The sequence below is a fragment of the Elephas maximus genome, chromosome 1 (genome assembly GCF_024166365.1).
Source record: "Elephas maximus indicus isolate mEleMax1 chromosome 1, mEleMax1 primary haplotype, whole genome shotgun sequence".
In the NCBI taxonomy this organism is placed as follows: domain Eukaryota; kingdom Metazoa; phylum Chordata; class Mammalia; order Proboscidea; family Elephantidae; genus Elephas; species Elephas maximus.
In genome coordinates this window covers 72,300,638-72,324,854 of record NC_064819.1, presented here as the reverse complement: position 1 = coordinate 72,324,854, position 24,217 = coordinate 72,300,638, and the positions used below count along the sequence as shown (strand labels likewise).

The 24,217-nt window shown below is 42.1% G+C and overlaps 2 protein-coding genes across 9 annotated transcripts in view; one reads left to right on the top strand and one right to left on the bottom strand.

The window, feature by feature from the left end:
- LOC126076526 (cytidine monophosphate-N-acetylneuraminic acid hydroxylase) overlaps positions 1 to 24,217 on the top strand; it is a 509,905-nt gene that overhangs the window by 64,419 nt on the left and 421,269 nt on the right. The window contains exon 1 of one of the 3 annotated variants that reach the window (XM_049885103.1): positions 19,578 to 19,696. The exons of 1 other annotated variant lie outside the window; for it this stretch is intronic. The gene's annotated coding sequence lies outside the window, so the exon portion shown is untranslated. Of the gene's footprint in view, positions 1 to 19,577; positions 19,697 to 24,217 lie in introns of those variants that run through there. One more of the 3 variants, XM_049885123.1, reaches the window with a different exon arrangement.
- Positions 1 to 24,217, bottom strand: part of CARMIL1 (capping protein regulator and myosin 1 linker 1) — a 398,843-nt gene that overhangs the window by 242,493 nt on the left and 132,133 nt on the right. The window contains exon 1 of one of the 6 annotated variants that reach the window (XM_049884987.1): positions 3,326 to 3,531. The exons of the other annotated variants lie outside the window; for them this stretch is intronic. The gene's annotated coding sequence lies outside the window, so the exon portion shown is untranslated. Of the gene's footprint in view, positions 1 to 3,325; positions 3,532 to 24,217 lie in introns of those variants that run through there. 6 annotated transcript variants of the gene reach the window in all.

Genomic DNA, 24,217 nt, shown 5'->3' with positions numbered 1-24,217 from the left:
GAGGAACCCCTAAGACTATGGCCCTAAGACTTCCTTCTGACCTGGAAACGAAGTCATTCCTGGAGAACACCTCCTAGCTAAACAATAGACAAGAAGGGGCAGAAAACCAGGACAAAAGGAAACAAGTAAACCAGGGCAGAAACGGGGAGAGTGCTGACACATTTCAGGGAATGAAACCAAGGTCATGAAACACTCTATGTATGATTTATTGAATGGGAAACTAACTTGCTCTATAAACTTTCACCTAATCCACAATAAACATAAATAAAGAGGTCTGTTGCAGCAGATTTGTCCAATGCAATACGCTGTTTGAGTTCTTGACTGATGCTTTGGTAAGTAGCAACTATGGGGTGTTGATTGTGGATCCAAGTAAAATGAAATCCTTGACAACTTCAACCTTTTCTCTGTTTATCATGATGCTACTTATTGGTCCAGTTGTGAGGGTTTTTATTCCTTTATGTTGAGGTGTAATCCATAGTGAATGTTGTGGCCTTTGATCTCCATCAGTAAGTGCTTCAAGTCCTCTTCACTCTCAGCAAGCAAGGTTGCGTTAGTGAGTCTTCCAATCCTGATGCTGCACTCTTCTTCATATAGTCCAGTTTCTTGGAGTATTTGCTCAGCACACAGGTTGAACAGGTATGATGAAAGGATACCCTCTGACACACATCTTTCCTGATTTTAAATCCAGATTTAGCCTAGGTTTGCCCTCAAACTAGACAAGTGCCTTATAAATCAAATTATAATTTCTGAACAAGTTATAATCTAAACAAATTATAATCTCTGTGGACCTTAAACCAAAGTAATAACCAGTACCCATTGAACGGATCCCAACTCATGGTGGCCCCATGTTTGTGTCAGAATAGAACTGTGCTCCATAGGGTTTTCAATGGCTGACTTTTTAGATTGCCAGGCCTTTCTTCCAAGGTGCCTCTAGGTAGATCTGAACCGCCAACCTTTGGTTAGTAGCTGTGTGCATTAACTGTTTGCTCCACCCAGGGAGCTCCTGTGGACCTTACTTTACCCAAACTTAAAGGGGTTGGAACAGGTCTCTAAGTTGCCTTCCTCCACTCAGGGTTTCATCACTTAGGCTCATTGTGGGATTCTTCCAGCTCTAGGACTTCCCTACTCTTTGGCTTGTCTGGACTTCTAGGAATGGCAAGTCCCCAGGAAATATTTTCTGAAAGGAATTAATTCCTCCTCGGGTACCTTCTCCGTGGAACTACACATGCTCCCTCAATAGGGGAGCAAGGAATTCACTAGAGTTCGGTTTTCTATTCAGATGTCTAGTTTCTAGGGAAGCCTTTGTACTCAAACACCTGTGTAAATCCATTTCTTTTCACCTGGTTATTTCTGCCATTGTGCCATTATTGCTAGCTGTAAAGCATTATCAAAGCACGCAAAAAAAAAAAAAAGACGACGACACCGATCTAATTTTTCCCCATAAGTGAACATGCGGCTACTGCAAAAAGCCATCAACTCTTCTTAATGTCACTACATATCTGATCCTCTTTTCAAAGCATCAGCTGATACCAAGATCTGGAATCTGCCACTGTAATTCAATAATAATGATGTACTTTTACAAGCAGAGTGACAACGCATCATTTTTAAAAATACGTTATTTATTTTTGGCGGCAACATATACAAGCAAACATACATCCAGCACAGTTTCTATGTGAACAGTTTAATAACATTGGTTACACACTTCACTTCGTATCACTGTCTGATCTCTCCCCATATTGTTCCATCACCATTAATTTAGGCTCTCTGCCCCTTAAAATGCTCACCTGTGCTTTAGACAAACTGTTCTCAGTTTACCCTGGTATAGATATTCTGCATAAGCACGCTACGCTCAAAAATAACATTTTTTATTAACTGGGCTAAACTGTTGTTTAGTTTCACGATGGCTTCCTGGATAGATTTGGTTCATGGTTTAAAGATTATTTCCAGGCATTAGATTTGGGGATTCCCTTGGCACAGCTAACAACAGCACTTCGGTAGCCACATGAAGACATGAATGGGCCCTCTTTAAATGGTGGCATGACAACAATTCCTGGAATGGGGCCACCTCGTAGGCCAGTAGTGAAGATGAGTCAGATATCTTGCTCTAGTCCCACATGGTCCATTAAGGTACTCATGCATGGCCAAGTTCTTGCCCAGACCTTTCAGCATGGGGTGCATGATGAGCAGGAGTCTGCCTATTTGCTGTAGTGTAAGTGGGAAGGGACCATCTATAGTCATCACAGTCATATTTATGTTTTAAATGAACTGACAAACAGTAGAGTCACAGTCGGAGTCCCTGGGTGGTGCAAAAGTGCCCAGCTGCTAATCGAAAGGTTGGAAGTTAAGAGTCCATCCAGAGGCGCCTCGGGGGAAAGGCTTAGTGATCTACTCCCAAAAAATCAGTCACTGAAGCCCTGTGCAGCACATTTATACCCCGTATACATGGGGTTGCTGAGTCAAACTCAGCTCAAGGGCAACTGGTAGTAGTAGGAGAACCAGTCACCCCAGAAGTACAGAAATCATACATGATTGTAAATGTCATAGCAACCCAACTTATTAACAAAACTTCTGCTGTGTCCCCAACACATGGCCAGCCAGCCTCTTCTTGAACATGAAAGAGTCACTAGAACCCAATTCTAGCCGAGAATCCCAGAGCTGAGAGGGACCAAGGAATGGCTATACCCAATCCTTGTATTTGACAGATGAGGAAATGGAACGGGAAGGTTAAATGATCCTAATGCATCTATGAGTGCTCTTTGGTTTCATGCAACAGAATTTTAAGCAAAAACAAATTTATCTGCACATAACAATACATGTATAAATTTTTGTCTGAGAAACTAACTTGAGCTGTAAACTTCCACCTAAAGCACAATAAAAAATAAAAATAAATGTATTTGAAGTAAATGGGGTAGCCCTCATAATCAAAAGAACCACCAAAGCTAGAAAGGGACAGAAGCCAAATAACTCCACAGATTCAAGCAACAGGAGCTAATGGGGAGTCCCTTCAGGCTGCCTCTCATGGTGTGAATCTACTCCAATTAGTTTTCGTCTTGTTCGACTTGACGGCAACAGGTTTTGACTCAAAAAGTTCAAAACCCAGAGATGAGAGCAGGACTGACCTGAGAGTGGCACCCAACCAAGACTACACACAACTACTTGAAAGGAAAGGCAAGTGATAAAGAGCACCAGCTCCAGAGAACACCACTAAACCACTCAGTACCAGCTGTGTGCCCCCGGGCAAGTTACTTAGCCTATCCATGCTTCAGTCTCCTCAGCTATTAAAAGAAAAAAAAAAAAAAAAAATGGGGACAGCAATACTACTCACCTGAGGTAATATATATGAAGTACTCAGAACAAAGCATGGCACATAAAGGAATCCAATAAATTCATGACCTTGGATAATAGCTAAACCAAACCAAAAAAAAAAAACCAAACCCGTTGCTGTCGATTCTAACTCATGGCGACCCCACGTGCTACAGAGTAGAACTGCACCATAGGGTTTTCTTGGCTGTAATCTCTCTGGAAGCAGACAGGTGAGTTCAAACTGTCATCCTTCAGGTTAGCAGCCCATTACAAACTGCTTGCGCCAAGTGGCTAAATGCCACAGCTGGAATTAAAAAAAAACAAACTTCCTTATCCTGGTCCACTTGCTTTTCTCTGGAATTCTACCGCTACACTTCCCCCTTCCCCCCCCACCCCCCAACCATTTCAACTTATCAGCTCAAATTCCCTGGCCTAATCTCCTTATCTTCTCAAACCAATGAGGCACAAATGTCACTTCCTTCTTCCTCCCCTCTTGTTGTATCAGCATCTTCGTCAAATGAAAAATACAGTTTTTCTTTTCTTTTATCAGAGCCAAGTTATGCAATATTCTCTCACTCTGCAGAAGTTGGCTGGCAAAGGGTGGGGAGGGTTGACTTTGATTTACTGCTGTGTAAATAACCAGAGAAAAAGATTAAAAACTTCTTCACTGAATTTAGAGAGAGGGAAAGATGTTAGAAGATTTCGGAGTGATTATACCAAGAAATCCAGGTTACAAGCATAATTTATGGCAGTGTTTTTCAAAGAGAGGGTTGCAACCCATTGGTGGGTGGTTAAATTAATTCAGTAGAATTTAACAAGCACACACACACACATATTTGCATGTTAACAAACTAAACTGGACTGGAAATGAAAACAAAATCAAGTGCATTGCAACAGAAAATATACCAATGTTTCACGGAACTTCTGTTCAATGGTATCAGTGTGCATATGCTACATATGCCTGAAGTTGTGTGTAGGTCTGTCCGCTCCTCAAAATCAATACAAAATGCATTTCTTCTGCTGGTTTCAGATTTTAAAAGTTTTATAAACACTGGCTCATGGCGCCATATGCCCCTATGAGCATGATCCATCACGAGGCTACAGATGAAAGTGAGGCAGCATGGTAGGAAGCAAGAACATTGCCTTTGGATTCTGATAAACATCAGAAGAAATCCTAGCTTTGCCAGTTTTTGAGCTAAAGGATATTAGGCAGGTTACTTTAAGTTTCTAGCCCCCAGTTACCTCTACCCTAAGCTGGAGATAATATCTATTGTTGTGTAAGAATTTCAGGTAGCACATCAAACGTCTAAGCCAATTGTAGATGCTGGAGTCCCTGGGTGGTAAAAACAGTTAAAGTGCTTTGTTGCTAACAGAAAGGTTGGTGGTTTGAGGCCACCCAGAGGCACCTAGGAAAAAAGGCCTGGCAATCTACATTCAAAAAATCAGCCTGTGAAAATCCTATGGATCACAATAGTCTGACCCTGGTCTAATCCCATTGTGCATGGAGGCAACACGGGAGCCTCCGCTGTCAGACAAGTGGTGGCTGCAACTGAGGAGCATTGGCTGGGAACGTACCTGGTGGCAGTGTGACTCAGGATGGTAGTGTTGTTGTTGTTGTGGGTGCCATCTAGACAATTCTGACTCATAGTGACCCCATATGACAGCATATAACTGCCCCATAGGGTTTTCTTGGCTGTAATCTTTATGAAAGCATATCTCAGGTCTTTCTCCCACGGAGCTGCTGGGGGGTTTGAACTGCCAACTTTTCAGTTAGCAGCCAAGTACTTAATTGCTATGCCACCAGGGCTCCTTTCATCATGCTAATATCTGGCTGGAAACCCCTACTTCTGCTATCAGGGGACCGTATAGCATCTCAAGGCACTGAGCTCTGGAGGTGTACTGCCCCATATTGAATCTTGGTTCCACCACTCAGAAGCTTGGGTGACCTTGGTTAAGGCCTCTCTGGGCTTCGCTTTCCTCACTTGTAAAACAGGGATCCTAATACATACCTTGCTGAAGGTTGTCACGAGGATGAAATAAGAGAATACATATAAGGTGCCTAGAACTGTGTTTGGCAATAGTAAGTATTCAGCCAATGTTAGCATCATCCATCCTGGGAGACTCAACGGTCATGCTGCCTTCTCATTCTCTGGCTTTCTTGTCCACTTCATCATACAACAGATCTTGTCACCTATTGCTTGAAATGGCACCTCTGGGATTTCTAATTCAGGCCTCCCATTCTTGGACCATAACCTTCTAATTTCTCCTCAAAGTGTATGGGCCTTGTACCACTTGGGAGCTTGTTAGAAATATAGAATCTTAAGCCCCACTCCAGCCCTACTGAATCAGAATCTGCATTTTAATAAGATTTGCCAGGTGATTCATATGCACAGTACAGTTAGAGCCACACTGTATCTAGTTTTCCTTCTGAACTATTATTTCCACCACTTCTTGCTCCCCTGACACTGTCAGCTCATAGGCCAATCTACATCCGCCCTCCTCTCCATCAGCCTTAGCCTATCTTCATTCCACTGAACTCCCACTGAAGTCATTCCTCCGTTGTGAATACTCCCAGCCTGTGTGTTCCTTATCTTCTCACTACACCTACAGAGGAAAAACTCAACCCTGGATGAGCCTACCTAGCTTCCTATCCCATGCCTGCAGTGGTGGCTGCCAGCCATAGCTGGAGAAATGGATCCAACGAGCTTTGCCTCCTGCTTCACAGAGAAAACAGAAATGATGAGAGTGGTATCACTTACCATCCCACTCATAATCTGCATACCTACCTACACCTGCAGCTGCATCCATCCTCTCCTCTTCCATGGACGTGTTGGAGCTAAAAGCCCATCCCTTCACTTAAGCTACGGACTATACCCCGCCCACATTTTCAGGAACCCTAAGCTACCAAATATGCCATCTCTTCCATACTGATGGATGAACAGATAGCTGCCATTGAGTCGACTCCGACTCATGGCGACCTTATGTACACCAGAATGAAAAGTTGCCTGGTCCTGCACCATCCTCACAATCGTCTGCATGTTCAAACATCCATGGTTGTAGGTAATGTGCCAGTCCATCTCACCAAACATCTCTCTCGCTAGCCCTCTACTTCATCAAACAAAATGCCCACCTCTAGCGATCGATCCCTCCAAATGATGTGTCCAAAGCAAGCAAGACAGACCAAGTTCTGTTGTGACTCATAAGGTTTTCATTGGTTAATTTTCAGAAGTAGATCGCCAGGCCCATCTTCCGAGTCTGTCTTAGTCTGGAGGCTCTGCTGAAACCTGTCCACCATGGGTGATCCTGCTGGTATGTGAAATACCAGTGGCACAGCTTCTAGCATTATAGCAACAGGCAAACCACCACTGTATGACAGACTGACAGCTGGTGGCTTCCACATCTAGATATCTAAATACAGAGATGCTTAGACCTAGAGCTACATCCCGGGATCCTATGAACCTCTTGCTGCTCTCATCTAACTCCCTCTTCCCTCTGAACCCACCTTTTCTATACTGTTTGTCTTCATTTTCAGGACTAAATTCCAGGGCTTCGAACTGGTTCATTCCAGTTTCTAACACGTTCCTGCTGAGAATCTGCATTTCTAACAAGTTCCCAGGAAGTTATACATAAGAATCATTTGATATCTTGTTAAAATGTAGCTTCTGATTCAGTGTATCTGGGGTGGAAATGCAAATTCTCAGCAGGGATTGGAAGTGGAACCCACAGGTTCAAAGCCCTGGTAAACTCATTCCTCTACCCTTCAAACTGGCTTCTGGGTCCACAATTCTACGAAAATTGCGGCTACTGAGGTTCCAGTCTACTCTTTACTGGAAATTCCAGTGAATATTTTTTAGTCTTTTAACTACATTTCTCCTTAGCATTGGGCATAGCTGAATTTATCACAGCCCCTCATGCTTGAAATTCTCTTTTCCACAGGTTTTCCACCTGCCTCTTTGGCCATTCCTCACTGCATGTCTATCCTCTTCCCTGATACCTTCCATTCTCTCCCACAACTACAACCAACCCCAGATGACTCCCAAGTTCACGCACAGCCCAGACTTCTTGAATCATTATATCTACTTATCCAACTCTACTTGGATGCACCTCCAAACATTAAACTCAGTATGTCAAAGATTAAACTTGTGATCTTCCTTCCAGAATCTACTCTTTTTCCAAGAGCTTCAGCTCAATAACAAGCAAAACCACTCACAGTTTCTCAAGCCAGAAATCCAGGCACTATCACCCTACCTCCCTATCTTAGTCACTCTCCAAGTGCAGTACAATGTCATCTGCCTCCCTAAACATCTCTTCAACCCATTCACTTCTCTCCCTCTCCATTGCCACCCCTCTGTTCCAAGCCACTACCACCTTGCTTACTCACCACTTGCCCACTTTCACCCCTCAATCAACGGCCTACCTAGGACCTTAAAATGATATTTAAAAACCCCAATATTATCATGCACCTTCTCTGCGTAAGCTCTTCCATGACTCTGCAGTGGTCCCTGCCTCGACATCTAGCCTCACATCAACCTCTCTCCTCCCCATCTTCCCACCCCCTCCTGTTCCAGCCACACTGGCCTTCCCAAAGGGTTGGTCCTCCCAATGGAAGGGCTCCTGCTGCACCCTCCGCCTCAACTGCCCTACCTCTCCCCTCCTTTCTTTACCTTCACCTGGCTCACACCTACTCACCCTTCAGCTCCCATCCTAAAAGACTTCCTCCCAAGAAAATCCAGACTATGTCAGAACTCCCTATCATTATGCTCTCATTCGTACTTTACCTTAGTAATACCCATCACAAATTTAATCATCAGTGTGATTAGATAAGTATCTATCAGGCCCACCAGACTATAAACTGGCTGTGAGGAGGGACCACATCTGTCTGATTCACAGCTATGTTCCTCAGTACCTAACTCAGGGCCTGGCACAAAGTAGGTACGGTACTCACATAGGTGTTGAATGAATGAATGCAACATGTTTTACTGTTCTTCCCTCCCCATCTGCAGCTGTGAAAAATCAGGACTTCAGAAGGTAAAAAGTTGTGAATCTGATTATAAAAATTCAATTTCCCTGTTGCCTACCATATCACTGATACATCTTTCCTATTTAGTTGTTATATCCTATTAGGAAAGTACCTGAAAGTGTGTTGTCTGCAGCTCACCTTAACCCTCTTCAAACAGATCTACCAGCTAATTCTCAACTCACCTGCCAAAATGAAGGGAAACACAACAAGAAAACGATAACATAGAGGAAAGGTGTAGAGATGCCGAGTGCTGACATCCTTGTCTTTCACCTACTGTGTTCAAAGAACTTCACAAATTCATTACAGAAAGATGAGCTTCCAGCTCTAGTTGTCTACAGCTCCCACAGGCTGGAAATGCCATTTCTAGCAATGGGTGCACAATCTACTCTAATAAAAAGATTTCGGGTATCCTATGACTTTGTATAAGGTGCTCCGGTGGCGCAATAGTTAAGCACTCAGCTGCTAACCAAAGGGTTGGCGATTCAAACACATCACTCCTCCCGAGAAGAGACCTTGCAATCGGCTCCAGTAAAGATTAAAAAAAAAAAAAATTACAGCCTAGGAATCTCTATGGGGCACTTCTGCTCTGTCCTATAGGGTTGCTATGGGGACAGTGGTGGCTGAGTGGTAGAATTTTCACCTTCCATGCAGGAGGTCCAGGTTCAATCCCCAGCCAATACACCTCATGCACAGCTACCACCCATCTGTCAGTGGCGACTTGCATGTTGCTATAATGCTGAACGGGTTTCAGCAGAGCTTATAGGCTAAAATGAACTAGAAGAAAGGACTGGTATCTGCTTCTAAACATCAGCCAATTAAAACTCGCTACAGTTCAGTCTGCAGTTGACCATGGTGATTGCACAGGACCAAGTAGTGTTTCATTCAGTTGTACATGGGGTCACCATGAGTCATCGCAGGCCAACAAAGATAGCTGCTAACAATAACAAAAACATGACTTTCTACATCTTCATCCTGCCCCCGAGTGTACCAAGAGGGCAAAAGAATTCAACCCACAAAATTAAACGGTTTATAAAGAGTGGATAAGGGAGGGCGGAGCCAAGATGGCGGACTAGGCAGACGTTACCTCGGATCCCTCTTACAACAAAGACACGGAAAAACAAGTGAATCGATCACATACATAACAATCTACGAACCCTGAACAACAAACACAGATTTAGAGACGGAGAACGAACTAATACGGGGAAGCAGCGATTGTTTCCAGAGCCTGGAGCCAGCGTACCAGTCAGGTACGGCACAAGCACAGAGACCTGCTCCACCCCCCTGAACTAACCCCGGGAGGGGGACCAGCCGGTTCCACGGGCGGCGTGGGACGCAGCCGGTAGGAGAAGTCCCCGGGAGGCAGTGACTGATCTTGGAGCAGAAAGAGCAGCATCCGAGCCGGGGAACCGTCCCGCAGGGATTTGGACTGCACGCAGGTACGCCATAAACACGGAGAGTTGCTCCACCCCCTGAACTAACCCCGGGAAGGGGACCAGCCGGGTCGCGCGGGCGGCGTGGGACGCAGCCGGTAGGAGAAGTCCCCGGGAGGCAGCGACTGGTATTGGAGTGGGGAGAACAGCGTTCCAGCCAGGACACTCGGTCGCGGCACAAGCACAGGGAGCTACTCCACCCATCTGAACTAACCCCGGGAGGGGGCCCACCTAGTTCACGGGGGCGGCACGGCCACGCGGCTGGAGAGACAAGAAGTCCCCGGGAGGCAGCGACTGATTTTGGAGTTGAGAGTGCACGGTCCCAGTAGGGGAGCCTTGACGCTGGGCGTGGGGCTGGAAGCGGAGGATCTGACCATGACTCCAGCGGGCCAGACCCCCTGGGGGCAATCTCCACACAGCCAGCACACATAGGCGACGCGCCCGCGGGAATCTCAGATATAACAGTCATTCCAAGCAAGACAAGCAACTCTGGCTATATTCTGAGGTGCTACTCTCCTATCTCTCTGTTCCCTCCCCCACCCTTCCCAGGCGGCTTCATTAACATCTGAATAGCCTGAGCCAAAGGGAGAACTCTGATAGGGATCTGACTGCAGTTTTTTTTTAGCGGATTTTCTGGAAAACCTAGTTTCCCAGTGATGGCTCGGAGACAACAATCCATATCAAACCACTTAAAGAAGCAGACCGGGACAGCTTCTCCAACCCCCCAAACAAAAGAATCAAAATCTTTCCCAAATGAAGATACAATTTTGGAATTATCAGATACAGAATATAAAAAACTAATTTACAGAATGCTTAATGATATCACAAATGAAATTAGGATATCTGCAGAAAAAGCCAAGGAACACACTGATAAAACTGTTGAAGAACTCAAAAAGATTATTCAAGAACATACTGGAAAAATTAATAAGTTGCAAGAATCCATAGAGAGACAACATGTAGAAATCCAAAAGATTAACAATAAAATAACAGAATTAGACAACACACTAGGAAGTCAGAGGAGCAGACTCGAGCAATTAGAATGCAGACTGGGACATCTGGAGGACCAGGGAATCAACACCAACATAGCTGAAAAAAAATCAGATAAAAGAATTAAAAAAAATGAAGAAACCCTAAGAATTATGTGGGACTCTATCAAGAAGGATAACCTGCGGGTGATTGGAGTCGCAGAACAGGGAGGGGGGACAGAAAACACAGAGAAAATAGTTGAAGAACTTCTGACAGAAAACTTCCCTGACATCATGAAAGACGAAAGGATATCTATCCAAGATGCTCATCGAACCCCATTTAAGATTGATCCAAAAAGAAAAACACCAAGACATATTATCATCAAACTCACCAAAACCAAAGATAAACAGAAAATTTTAAAAGCAGCCAGGGAGAAAAGAAAGGTTTCCTTCAAGGGAGAATCAATAAGAATATGTTCTGACTACTCAGCAGAAACCATGCAGGCAAGAAGGGAATGGGACGACATATACAGAACACTGAAGGAGAAAAACTGCCAGCCAAGGATCATATATCCAGCAAAACTCTCTCTGAAATATGAAGGCGAAATTAAGATATTTACAGACAAACACAAGTTTAGAGAATTTGCAAAAACCAAACCAAAGCTACAAGAAATACTAAAGGATATTGTTTGGTCAGAGAACCAATAATATCAGATATCAGCACAACACAAGGTCACAAAACAGAACGTCCTGATATCAACTCAAACAGGGAAATCACAAAAACAAACAAATTAAGGTTAATTAAAAAAAAAAAAAAATACACATAACAGGGAATCATGGAAGTCAATAGGTAAAAGATCACAATAATCAAAAAGAGGGACTAAATACAGGAGGCATTGAACTGCCATATGGAGAGTGATACAAGGCGATATAGAACAATACAAGTTAGGTTTTTACTTAGAAAAATAGGGGTATATAATGAGGTAACCACAAAAAGGTATAACAACTCTATAACTCAAGACAAAAACCAAGAAAAACGTAACGACTCAACTAACATAAAGTCAAACACTATGAAAATGAGGATCTCACAATTTACTAAGAAAAACGCCTCAGCACAAAAAAGTATGTGGAAAAATGAAATTGTCAACAACACACATAAAAAGGCATCAAAATGACAGCACTAAAAACTTATTTATCTATAATTACCCTGAATGTAAATGGACTAAATGCACCAATAAAGAGACAGAGAGTCACAGACTGGATAAAGAAACACGATCCATCTATATGCTGCCTACAAGAGACACACCTTAGACTTAGAGACACAAACAAACTAAAACTCAAAGGATGGAAAAAAATATATCAAACAAACAATAAGCAAAAAAGAAGAGGAGTAGCAATATTAATTTCTGACAAAATAGACTTTAGACTTAAATCCACCACAAAGGATAAAGAAGGACACTATATAATGATAAAAGGGACAATTGATCAGGAAGATATAACCATATTAAATATTTACGCACCCAATGACAGGGCTGCAAGATACATAAATCAAATTTTAACAGAACTGAAAAGCGAGATAGATACCTCCACAATTATAGTAGGAGACTTCAACACACCACTTTCGGAGAAGGACAGGACATCCAGTAAGAAGCTCAACAGAGACACGGAAGATCTAATTACAACAATCAACCAACTTGACCTCATTGACTTATACAGAACTCTCCACCCAACTGCTGCAAAATATACTTTTTTTTCCAGCGCACATGGAACATTCTCTAGAATAGACCACATATTAGGTCATAAAACAAACCTTTGCAGAGTCCAAAACATCGAAATATTACAAAGCATCTTCTCAGATCACAAGGCAATAAAACTAGAGATCAATAACAGAAAAACGAGGGAAAAGAAATCAAATACTTGGAAAATGAACAATACCCTCCTGAAAAAAGACTGGGTTATAGAAGACATCAAGGAGGGAATAAGGAAATTCATAGAAAGCAACGAGAATGAAAATACTTCCTATCAAAACCTCTGGGACACAGCAAAAGCAGTGCTCAGAGGCCAATTTATATCAATAAATGCACACATACAAAAAGAAGAAAGAGCCAAAATCAGAGAACTGTCCCTACAACTTGAACAAATAGAAAGTGAGCAACAAAAGAATCCATCAGGCACCAGAAGAAAACAAATAATAAAAATTAGAGCTGAACTAAATGAATTAGAGAACAGAAAAACAATTGAAAGAATTAACAAAGCCAAAAGCTGGTTCTTTGAAAAAATTAACAAAATTGATAAACCATTGGCTAGACTGACTAAAGAAATACAGGAAAGGAAACAAATAACCCGAATAAGAAATGAGAAGGACCACATCACAACAGAACCAAATGAAATTAAAAGAATCATTTCAGATTATTATGAAAAATTGTACTCTAACAAATTTGAAAACCTAGAAGAAATGGATGAATTCCTGGAAAAACACTACCTACCTAAACTAACACATTCAGAAGTAGAACAACTAAATAGACCCATAACAAAAAAAGAGATTGAAACGGTAATCAAAAAACTCCCAACAAAAAAAAGTCCTGGCCCGGACGGCTTCACTGCAGAGTTCTACCAAATTTTCAGAGAAGAGTTAACACCACTACTACTAAAGGTATTCCAAAGCATAGAAAATGACGGAATACTACCCAACTCATTCTATGAAGCCACCATCTCCCTGATACCAAAACCAGGTAAAGACATTACAAAAAAAGAAAATTATAGACCTATATCCCTCATGAACATTGATGCAAAAATCCTCAACAAAATTCTAGCCAATAGAATCCAACAACACATCAAAAAAATAATTCACCCTGATCAAGTGGGATTTATACCAGGTATGCAAGGCTGGTTTAATATCAGAAAAACCATTAATGTAATCCATCACATAAATAAAACAAAAGACAAAAACCACATGATTTTATCAATTGATGCAGAAAAGGCATTTGACAAAGTCCAACACCCATTTATGATAAAAACTCTTACCAAAATAGGAATTGAAGGAAAATTCCTCAACATAATAAAGGGCATCTATGCAAAGCCAACAGCCAATGTCACTCTAAATGGAGAGAACCTGAAAGCATTTCCCTTGAGAACGGGAACCAGACAAGGATGCCCTTTATCACCGCTCTTATTCAACATCGTGTTGGAAGTCTTAGCCAGGGCAATCAGGCTAGACAAAGAAATAAAAGGTATCCGGATTGGCAAGGAAGAAGTAAAGTTATCACTATTTGCAGATGACATGATTATATACACAGAAAACCCTAAGGAATCCTCCAGAAAACTACTGAAACTAATAGAAGAGTTTGGCAGAGTCTCAGGTTATAAAATAAACATACAAAAATCACTTGGATTCCTCTACATCAACAAAAAGAACACCGAAGAGGAAATAACCAAATCAATACCATTCACAATAGCCCCCAAGAAGATAAGATACTTAGGAATAAATCTTACCAAGGATGTAAAAGACCTATACAAAGAAAACTACAAAGCTCTACTACAAGAAATTCAAAAGGACATACTTAAGTGGAAAAACATACCTTGCTCATGGATAGGAAGACTTAACATAGTAAAAATGTCTATTCTACCAAAAGCCATCTATACATTTAACGCACTTCCGATCCAAATTCCAATGTCATATTTTAAGGGGATAGAGAAACAAATCACCAATTTCATATGGAACGGAAAGAAGCCCCGGATAAGCAAAGCACTACTGAAAAAGAAGAAGAAAGTGGGAGGCCTCACCTTTCCTGACTTCAGAAACTATTATACAGCCACAGTAGTCAAAACAGCCTGGTATTGGTACAACAACAGACAAATAGACCAATGGAACAGAATTGAGAACCCAGACATAGATCCATCCACGTATGAGCAGCTGATATTTGACAAAGGACCAGTGTCAATTAACTGGGGAAAAGATAGCCTTTTTAACAAATGGTGCTGGCATAACTGGATATCCATTTGCAAAAAAATGAAACAGGACCCATACCTCACACCATGCACAAAAACTAACTCCAAGTGGATCAAAGACCTAAACATAAAGACTAAAACGATAAAGATCATGGAAGAAAAAATTGGGACAACCCTAGGAGCCCTAATACAAGGTATAAACAGAATACAAAACATTACCAAAAATGATGAAGAGAAACCCGATAACTGGGAGCTCCTAAAAATCAAACACCTATGCTCATCTAAAGACTTCACCAAAAGAGTAAAAAGACCACCTACAGATTGGGAAAGAATTTTCAGCTATGACATCTCCGACCAGCGCCTGATCTCTAAAATCTACATGATTCTGTCAAAACTCAACCACAAAAAGACAAACAACCCAATCAAGAAGTGGGCAAAGGATATGAACACACATTTCTCTAAAGAAGATATTCAGGCAGCCAACAGATACATGAGAAAATGCTCTCGATCATTAGCCATTAGAGAAATGCAAATTAAAACTACGATGAGATTCCATCTCACACCAGCAAGGCTGGCATTAATCCAAAAAAAAACACAAAATAATAAATGTTGGAGAGGCTGCGGAGAGATTGGAACTCTCATACACTGCTGGTGGGAATGTAAAATGGTACAACCACTTTGGAAATCTATCTGGCGTTATCTTAAACAGTTAGAAATAGAACTACCATACAACCCAGAAATCCCACTCCTAGGAATATACCCTAGAGATACAAGAGCCTTCATACAAACAGATATATGCACACCCATGTTTATTGCAGCTCTGTTTACAATAGCAAAAAGTTGGAAGCAACCAAGGTGTCCATCAACGGATGAATGGGTAAATAAATTGTGGTATATTCACACAATGGAATACTACGCATCGATAAAGAACAGTGACGAATCTCTGAAACATTTCATAACATGGAGGAACCTGGAAGGCATTATGTTGAGCGAAATTAGTCAGAGGCAAAAGGACAAATATTGTATAAGACCACTATTATAAGATCTTGAGAAATAGTAAACCTGAGAAGAACACATACTTTTGTGGTTACGAGGGGGGGAGGGAGGGAGGGTGGGAGAGGGTTTTTTATTGATCAATCAGTAGATAAGAACTGCTTTAGGTGAAGGGAAAGACAACACTCAATACATGGAAGGTCAGCTCAATTGGACTGGACCAAAAGCAAAGAAGTTTCCGGGATAAAATGAATGCTTCAAAGGTCAGCGGAGCAAGCGCGGGGGTCTGGGGAGCATGGTTTGCGGGGACTTCTAAGTCAATTGGCAAAATAATTCTATTATGAAATCATTCTGCATCCCACTTTGAAATGTGGCGTCTGGGGTCTTAAATGCTAACAAGCAGCCATCTAAGATGCAGCAATTGGTCTCAACCCACCTGGAGCAAAGGAAAATGAAGAACACCAAGCCCACATGACAACTAAGAGCCCAAGAGACAGAAAGGGCCACATGAACCAGAGACCTACATCATCCTGAGACCAGAAGAACTAGTTGGTGCCCGGCCACAATCGATGACTGCCCTGACAGGGAGCTCAGCAGAGGACCCCTGAGGGAGCAGGAGATCAGTGGGATGCAGACCCCAAATTCTCATAACAAGACCAAACTTAATGGTCTGACTGAGACTGGAGGAATCCCGGCGGCCATGCTCCCCAGACCTTCAGTTGACACAGGACAGGAACCATCCCCGAAGACAACTCATCAGAAATGAAAGGGACTGGTCAGCGGGTGGGAGAGAGATGCTGATGAAGAGTGAGCTAATTATATCAGGTGGACACTTGAGATTGTGTTGGCAACTCTTGCCTGGAGGGGGGATGGGAGGATAGAGAGAGAGGGAAGCCGGCAAAATGGTCAAGAAAGGAGAGACTGAAAGGGCTGACTCAAGACGGGGAGAGTAAGTGGGAGTAGGGAGTGAGATGTATGTAAACTTATATGTGACAGACTGATTGGATTTGTAAACGTTCACTTGAAGCTTAATAAAAGTTATTATAAAAAAAAAAAAAAAAAAAGAGTGGATAAGGAACTGATGAGACAGACTTTACATGAAATGGAGAAATAATTCTACTAATATCTTAGTGAGATTAACAGACAATTTAAACATAAGAAATTCCATTTTTAAGCATCGGGGTCTACCAAAAGGACACGGCCAGGAGAAGAAATCTAATTTAAAAAATAGAGTATGGGCCTGGTACTGGTACAACGACAGATACATTGACCAAGGGAAGAGAATTGAGAATCCAGATGTAAGTCCATCCACCTATGGTCACCTGATCTTAAACAAGGGCCCAAAGTCCATCGAATAGGAAAAAGACAATTTTTTAACAAATGGTGTTGGCAAAACTGGATTTCTATCTGCAAAAAAATCAAACAGGACCCATAGCTCACACCATTTACAAAAACTAATTCAAAATGGATCACAGACCTAAATATAAAGCCAAAAGCCATTAAGTTCACAGAAGGAAAAATAGGATCAACACTAGAGGCCTTAATACACGCCATTAATAGGACACACCACAACCAACAACACACAAACTCCAGAAGATAAGCTAGATAACTGGGATCTTCCAAAAACTAAACACTACGGTCATCAAAAGACTTCATCAAAAGAGTAAAAACAGAACCTACAGACTGGGAAAAAAAAAATTGACTGTTACAAATCAGACAAAGATTTAATCTCTAAAATCTACAAGACATTTCAACACCTCTACAACAAAAAGACAAATAATCCAATTAAAAAATGGGCAAAGCAGCTGCAACCGATGACTGCCCTGACAGGGAACACAACAGAGAACCCCTGAGGGAACAGGAGAGCAGTGGGATGCAGAACCCAACTTCTCATAAAAAGACCAGACTTAGTGGTCTGACTGAGACTAGAAGGGCCCTGGTGGTTACGGCCCCCAGACCTTCTCTTGGCCCAGGACAGGAACCATTCCCAAAGCCAACTCTTCAGATAGGGATTGGACTGGACGATGGGTTGGAAAGGGATGCTGGTGAGGAGTGAGCTCCTTGGATCAGGTGGACACTTGAGACTATGTTGGCATCTCCTGCCTGGAGGGGTGATGAGAAGGTAGAGGAGATTAGAAGCTGGTGAAATGGACTTGAAAAGAGAGTGGAGGAAGGGAGCGGGCTGTCTCATTAGGCGGAGAGTGATTGGGAGTATGTAGCAAGGTGTACATAAATTTTTGTGTGAGAGACTGATTTGATTTGTAACCTTTCACTTAAAGCACAATAAAAATTATAAAAAACAAAAAAATGGGCAAAGGAAATGAACAGGCACTGCACCAAAAACGACATGCAAGCAGCCAACAGACACACAAGGAAATGCTCAATCAAAACCACAATGAGATACCATCTTGCCCAGAAATGATACAGCACTTCCTTAGAAAGCTAGGAATACCATATGATCCAGCAACCCCACTCTTAGGGATATATGATAGAGAAATAAGAGCAGTCACACAAATAGCACATGCACACCCATGTTCACTGCAGCATTGTTCACAATAGCAGAACCTAGATGCCCATCAACACATAAATGGGTAAACAAACTGTGGTACATACACACAATGGTGTATTAGCCAATGATAAAGAACAATGACAAAGCTGTGAAGCATGTCCTAACATGCATGAATCTGGAGCGCATTATGCTGAGTGAAATAAGTCAACCACAAAAGGACAAATATTGTATGAGACCCCTACTATAAAAACTCATCGAAGGCTTACACACAGCAATCTTTGACGGTTACAAGGGAGGGGAAGGGTGGAGATGAAAAACACTAAATAGACAATAGACAAGGGGTAACTTTGGTGGAACTTTGGTGAAAGGTAAGACAGCACACAATACTGGGGAAGCCAGCACAGCTTGTACAAGGTAAGGTCATGGAAGCTCCAGAGACACATCCAAACTCCCTGAGAGACTGAATTGCTGGGCTGAGGGCTGTGGGGACCATGGTCTCAGGAAACATCTAGCTCAATTCGCGTAACATCGTTTATAAAGAAAATGTTCTACATTCTACTTTGATGAGTAGCATCTAGGGTCTTAAAAGCCTGTGAGGGTCTCACCCCTCAGGAGCAAGGAAGGATGAAGAAAACTAAAGACACAAGGGAAAGATTTGTCCAAAGGACTAATGGGCCACATCCACCACAGCCTCCACCAGACTGAGTCCAGTACATCTATATGGTGCCCAACGACCACCACTGACTGCTCTGACACAATAGAAGGTCCCAGACAGAAAGAAAAAAAAAAAAAAGTGACAGAGCTGGAGAAAAATGTAGAACAAAATTCTAACTCAAAAAGAAAGACCAGACTTGCTGGCCTGATAGAGAATGGAGGAACCCTGAGAGTATGGCCCCCGGACACCCTTTCAGCTCAGTACTGAAGCCACTCCTGAAGTTCACCCTTAGCCAAAGTTTGGACAAGCCCATAAAACAATACAAGACTAAAGGGGCACACCAGCCCTGAGGCAAGGACTAGAAAGCAGGAGGGGACAGGAAAGCTGGTAATAGGGAACCCAAGGATGAGAAGGGAGACTGCTGACATGTTGTTGGGTTGTTAACCAATGTTATAAAATAATACGTGTACTGTTTAATGAAAAAACAGTTTGTTCTTTAAACCTTCATCTAAAGTACAATAAAAGAAAAATAAATCAGTTATGTTTTCCTTTCTCAACATTTCAGGTAAATGAGATTAGCTTTGTGGAGAAGTGTTTTGCTCCAGGAATGCAAACATCATTTATCTATTAGAGCAACTCTACCTGGGTGCTTTGCCAAATGGCTCAAGTTTTAACATAAACAGTGGAACTTCAGGGCAGAGCTTTTACAGAAGCCAGGGCCAATCTTTACCACACAATGGGAGGAAGTGAGGAGTTGCTAAGCTCAGGCACAAACACTTTTGCTGCCGCTTTGAATACTTAAAATCAGTGACCCCGGCTCTTTGCTCAGCTGTGCCTCCTCCTCCTCCCTGTCTTGGTGGGAACCAGCGAATTGTAAGTGACCCCCCCCCATTATTTTGCTACTGACCCCTTCCAAGCTTTCCACTCCCCCCTCACCAACCTCAACTGCCAGAAACAAGACAGGAGCCCAGTCTGGCATCAGTACGGCATGGGGAATACTCTTCCTCTGTTTCTAAAACCCTTTGACTTCCCTCCCAAAGCTGCAAGCTGTGGGTGGGTCCTTTACCCACAGCCTCCCCTTCCTCGAAACACTCACATACCTATGGCATCCCTACCCCAAAATGGAGAGGGCCTCTTTCTTCTGCTTTCTCTGAGGGTGCTGGTGTGGTGGCAAAGCGCTAGTCAACCAGCAGAGGGACCAGGCAAGTCTGGAAGCCCTAAGTTGTTTCTTTCTAAGTTGTGGGATACAACCCCCAGGGGCCCTGGTTGAAACTCCCTTCTCCCACTCTATGTGGCCCCTCAAGAGTTGGAGGAAGAGGGCGAATGGAGGCTCCTTGTAGGCTAAGGAAGGAAGCAAAGCGCCTGAAACCAGAGAGGAGTGGAGTATCTCTTACTAAAGTGAATTTCATTTAGATTAACCCAAACCGTTGCAGTTGTAGTTGAGCATACTCCAACTCATGGCAGCCCCATGTATGTCAGAGTAGAACTGTGCTCCATAAGGTTTTCAATGGCTGACTTTGCAGAAGTAGATTGCCAGGCTTTTTTTTTGAGGTGGTGGAATAGTGGTTAAGTGCTCCGGCTGCTAACCAAAAGGTCGGCAGTTCGAATCCACCAGGCACTCCTTGGAAACTTTATGGGGCAGTTCTACTCTGTCCTAGAGTGTCGTTATGAGTCGGAATCGACTCGACGGCAGTGGGTGGGTTCTCGAACCACCAAACTTTTGGTTAGTTGCCAAATGAGTTAGCCATTTGCACCACACTGGGACTCCTCAGTTAGATTAGAGGTTCCCCCCCTCAAAAAAAATACACACACACATATATATAATTCCCATTTAAATATACTTTTTGTTACCCTTTTTTTTAAGGTGGCATGTATCACAATTGTCATGTATATGTGATTATTTTATTCATTTATTCATTCAACAATCATTGAGTGCCTACTTTATGCCAGACACTAGAGATAAAAAGAGATAAAACCTGCCTTCCACCAGCTTATATTCTACTCGAGGGAGAAAGACAATACACAAATATAAATAAAACATACGGTATGCCAGACGGCGATCAGGACTGTGGAGAAAAATACACTAGGGGAAGGAAATTGGGCATACCTTGGCGGAGTTGGGAGAGGGATGGCCAGTGGGCTGCATTTTGAAATAGTTCAGTCTGACCTCATTATGAAGTAATGTTGGGGGAAAAAAAAAAAAGGAGTGAAGGAATTAACCCCAGCAGAGGGAACAGCAAATGCAAAGGCCCTGAGGCAAGAACCTGCTTGCAGTAATTGAAGAATAAAGAAGAGCCCATTGTGGCTTGTAAGAACCGGAGGGAGCTGTAACAGGGATGAGACATGTGAGGCCTTACAGGCCATTGTACACACCTTAACATTTACGTGGAATGAGACGAGAAGTCATCGGAGGATTTTGAGCACAGGTGTGACATGATCTGATGTTTCAAAAGATCACTTTGACTGCTGTGTTGAGAACAGACTGAAAAAGGGGTGACATGGCCAGAGTAGAAGCAGGGAACCCCGCTATAATAATTCCAGAGAGGCATAATGATGATTAGGACCACAGTGGTCAGTGGAAGTGTTGAGAAGTGGTCAGATTCTGCATATACTTTGATGACAGACCCATGTATGGGTTTGCTGATGGAATGCATTTGGAATATATGAGCAGCTTAGTTGTTTTGTTAAAACACAGTTTGGTTTACACCCATGAAATAATTACATAGCTACTTGAGATAGTACATGATTAAAGGACTACCGGACTGGTTTGAGTTGGAATCGACTCGATGGCAATGGGCTTGGTTTTTTGTTGTTGTTGTTGTTGTTGCTGCTGTTTTGGACTGGTTTAGGTAATGTGTCACCTATTAAAGTAAGAAAACCTTTATGGAAGAAGGGCAACTTGGCCAAGAACTGGTTCCAGAATTTTCCATGTGTTATTCTGAAGGTTATCAAATTAATGGCTTGGCTATTCTCAAGAGGGAAATAAGGGACCTTCTAAATGAGCAACATGTACTCTCCTGCCCCGTCACCATCCTTGTACTTTCTTTCATAATTTCAAAAGTACATTTACAAAACAAAATGATGTAAAACCTGAGATTCTATTTAAATTCTGAAAACTTTGAGAAGGATCCTACTGCTCTGGAGTTGATTCTGACTACTAGCGACCCTAGAGGACAAAGTAGAACTGACCCATAGGGTTTCCAAGGAGCAGCTGGGAGGATTCAAACTGCCGACCTTTCGGTTCGCAGCTGGGCACTGTAATTATTGCGCCACGAGGGTTCCTTTGAGAATAGGGGTGTTTTTTTACCTTTCTCTGTTTCTCAAGCATAGTGCTGTCTCAGAACTTTCTGGGATACTGGAAATGCTCTATGGCTGCACTGTAGTCACTCACCACAGGGGGCTACTGACCACTTGAAATGTAACTAGTACAACTGAGGAGCTAATTGTTTTTACTGAAATTATTTTAATTAACTTTAAAATAGCTACTTGTGGCTAGTAGCTATCATAATGGACCACTCAGCTCTAGGGTGAAAAAAAAAAAATCACTGCAGAGTAAAACATTCATAAATCAGATGCTACACTTTCTTGAAATTCAATCTTAAAATAAGGGTAAGTACAAAACAAATTTGTAAAATCTGAGAATGTACGTGCTTTATTTTTATTATGCCCTAGAGCTACCATCGAATTATCTTATTCCATATATATTCTTTGAAAAGACACAGTAGCTGACTCGGTCTTAACAGTTTTTAGACACATTTTCTTTGATTCTCCATGCACCTCAAATACCTTATAGGCCATCATTCTATCAATCACGTTCGAAATTAGATTTCCTCCCCCTGATGCGTATTCAATGTTAACGTTTTAAATGTCACATAAAAATAAAGATAGAAGATTCTTATTATAATGAAACTACCCTCCTGCTCCAAGTTCAAAGCACTTTATGGCATTGGTTATCTCATTTTTCTTCCCAAGATCACAGTGAATGAAAGGGCTGTTACTAGCATCACCATTCTTCAGTTGAGGAAATGAAGGCAGAAGAGAGATAAATGGCAATCCATTTCAATGTGAATTTATCTGTGGTTTACTTAGAAAAGAGGTGGAAGAATTAAGAAGATTTTAAAGGAAATCAACTGAAAACAACAACAAAACTATAAGCAAATCCTTATTTGCCAAATTCAAATGAGCTGAAAGGCAAGTTTCAGAACGGCTAGATGAATAAATAGAGATGGTGGTAGTATCTACCCTTTGGGCCCCTGTGTCTCAGGCCTTTACTTGTCCCAGCAATGCCCCTGAGAGGCCCTGGGCTCACAGCTGGAAGTGTAAAAACAGTACAGTCGTGGTTAGGTTGGGGAGCAATTAGTAAAGTGCCCATCAGTATAACAGGGTTCACTTACTCATCAGAAAATCCCTACCAGATTCATCGAACAGGGCAACCTTTAAACGTAATCTCCACACCTGACGACTGCAGAATGAGCTTTCATTCATGTTGCTTTTGAAACACTCCAGCTAACCCTAGTTACATCACTAAGTTACATGAACCAAGAGATTAACAGGGCAATTCAATGGCTTTAAAGCTGAACTTGGAGGTCAGTCAGTTAAATTCCTTCTTTGGCATGAGGAAACTGGAGTTCCAGCAGTACTGAGATACTTGCAAAAGGACACTATTCTGTTCAGTTTACAAGCAAGTTAGCCAATTTTCTGAGTTCCTCTATTACGAGCTAGTGATATAGGGTGCTATGTTTCCTATGCAACCATGAAGATAAGAGGAGTTGACTATCCTTACATTTTACTGTAGTATGTTCCTAAAAACTAGAGTATTAGAGGTTCATCAGTGTTATATATATAATCTTCTCCTAAAAGGAAAACATTAAGGTTGCTGATTGCATCCTTAAACATCATTTAATAGACTTGAGATGCAACAATATCATAAAAGTAAAAATATAACAAATAAAACCATTAAAATAATTCAAAATTCTCTGAGAGTATGGCCCTGGGACATCCTTTTAACTCAGTACTTAAGTCACCCCTGAGGTTGACCCTTCAGTCCAAAAATTGTCATTGCTTTTGTTGTTATGTGCCATCAAGTTGATTCCGACTCAGATTAGACGGGCCGATAAAACAAAACAAGTTTAAACAGGCACACCCGCTCAGGGGCAAGGACGAGAAGGAAGGAGGGGACAGGAAAGCTGGTAATGGGGAACCCGTGTTCAAAAAAGGGAGAGTGTTGATACGTCGTGGGGTTGGCAACCAATGTCAGAAAACAGTATGTGTATTGTTTAATGAGAAACTAGTCTGCTCTGTAAACCTTCATCTAAAAAGAAAAGCACAATAAAAAACACTGTATAGAAAAAATAAAGTCATATAAAAAAAACCTTCTTAAACCAAAAGATAATA